Raw genomic sequence first — 2378 nt, 5'->3', positions numbered from 1 at the left:
GAAGTGACAATCAATCTCAGACCCTTGTTCTGGGAACAGAAATCCCCAAATGCCCCGTCAATCTGTTCATTCATCCATACTCTGTACCAGGTAGACACTCAGTTGCAAACCAGATATATTTGGTTATTAGGGTCTATTGTGATGCCCTTAGAGACAGGGAGTGGCAATCAACTGAGGAACAATGGGTGTAGGTTCAGCTTTCTTACTGCATTCATTGTGCCAAATGGAGAGACAGAGAAGGTCCCAGGGAAAACTAATAAACTTGTATGCCAAGAATGAAAACAGGGTTGTTACACTGACTGTGGGTCTACTTTGGACTGAGGAGCGGGAAATCGGATTGTAAGCCTGGTCACTTGCTACACATTGTCCTTTTCCAGTCATTTCCTTCCTTGCCCTCCATCCTCGAGTCTAGGATCCTAACAGTGTACATCCCACACTGGCATCTTTTTGTAGTTCTAACCACACCTGCACACACTCCATCACTCAATGGGGCTACCTCTAGATCTGTGAACACATACATCTGATTGGCTTTTCAACTTTGGTCCAGGTAACTGGAAGTGATCCAGAGTGGCAACCCCCTGCCAAAGTGGAGGGGAGAGGGCTTTTACAGAGAAGTCAGGCCAAGTTATATAGGCAATGTGTCAATGCTGGGGCAGGCAGTGGGGTTGGAGGTAGAGGGCCTGGGTCTAGTTTGTAGAAGCTGACCAGGGGCATCTAAAGTCTATTGTGCCCCAACCGTAAGGTGTCAAACAGTGAGGAATCCTTATCAGTGCCACATTGGAGGGAGCAATAAAGACATCCTGATGTGCAAAGGTTGTGCTCAGAGGAATCCAGGAATATGTGATGTATGGGCTGGCAGCTAAGCTGCTTACAGGCTTACAGGGTAGGGCATGGTGGGTACAAACCAAGCAGTTGGTGGGGCTGCGGAACATGACCCTGGGCTGGTGGGATTAGCAGTTCTGCGACAGCCCACAGAATCAGTTGATAACTTCACAATTATGATGGGGACTTATGAATGAATTTTAAATTGTAAAACATTCACTCAACTGTTTCTTATAAATTAGGTTGCAGGGAAAATGGATGTTACTTGGGACAAGCCCTACGCATCTTCAGAGGCCATAACCAGAGGTGGAGAGCCATAGTACTGACTTCAACACACCATTTAGTTTTTTCTTACCATAGAAAACAGAGAAGGGATCCTTAAATCCTACTGTGCCAGCAAGTTTATAGGTCACTGTTTGTAGTGAATTAGCAAAAATAAAAAATTTAAATGTGCCAAAGTAGTGACAGTATGAAAATGTACACTGTGGTTAATCTCCTTGGCTTGGATCATAGAAAAAACTTAAATCTGTATTATATACCAATTAACACGTTTCTTAAAAAGTGAAGATGGCAAGACTGCATTACACGTACTCTGGTATTATCAGGAAGTGCTAGTCTCTGGGGCAAAGGGCATCATGATTGGTAGATGGTGAGCAAAAAAGACTTAGACTGACACAATGGCTACCACAGATGCCACCCTTTTGAAGATGATACCCACCTGGGCAGTGTTTGATTTGGTTTTACAGGGCATCACTGGATGACAAGTAGAGATTTTGAGTCAGAACCAACTTGATGACAGCAGGTATACAATGGCTTCATAGGAAGTAATCTCACTGTGGAAAACGGACAAGTTCTTTAGGGAGGCCATGGTTCTGGGTGGAGGGAGGCCTTACATATTTTTGAGCTGGAGATGAGACCCGGTCACATTCTCATAATTAAAAATCATTCTACAATATCCTCCCATTATACTGCTACCATAAAATTATCTCTCACAAGCACATGGCTGATTGCAGCTCTTATCTATAGGAGCAGACATAGTTATTGCTCTCCCTGCTCAGGGGAAAACCACTCCCCTTACCTGCCCCCAGCACTGGTGTTAGGTGACTCCTCCAATGAACTCTGGGAGCTCTAAGGTTAAGGTACAGCACTGTTATGTTTGTTACCAGTAATTAAGGGGGTCTGTGTACCCAGAGACAATATAAATTGGTGCATTCTCTCTCCCTCTCCTTTCAGACCCGATTCCTGATGCACCCCAAAACTTTTGTCTGCCTCTTAAGTTATCCCTTTCAACTGTACGATTGTCCCTTAAGACCCACGCAGATGTGGGGCCGGATCACACACTAAGAAAAAACTGAGCTGGAAATGGATAAATACACCAGCTCTTAACAGCCACTTTGTAGGAAATAAAGAACCATGCTAACACATCATAAAAATATAATCAGCGTGTTAACAAACCCAGGGACAGGGAAACAACAAGCGATCCAAATTGGTAGGGAGGTGGGTGTGGGAGACCTGGTAGGGCAGGATCAAGGGGAACGTAACAAAGAGGAAGTGCT

This window comes from Echinops telfairi, unplaced genomic scaffold (assembly GCF_000313985.2).
Source record: "Echinops telfairi isolate 266 unplaced genomic scaffold, ASM31398v2 ScPeMD7_7457;HRSCAF=8495, whole genome shotgun sequence".
Lineage (NCBI taxonomy): Eukaryota > Metazoa > Chordata > Mammalia > Afrosoricida > Tenrecidae > Echinops > Echinops telfairi.
This window is presented reverse-complemented; position numbering follows the sequence as displayed.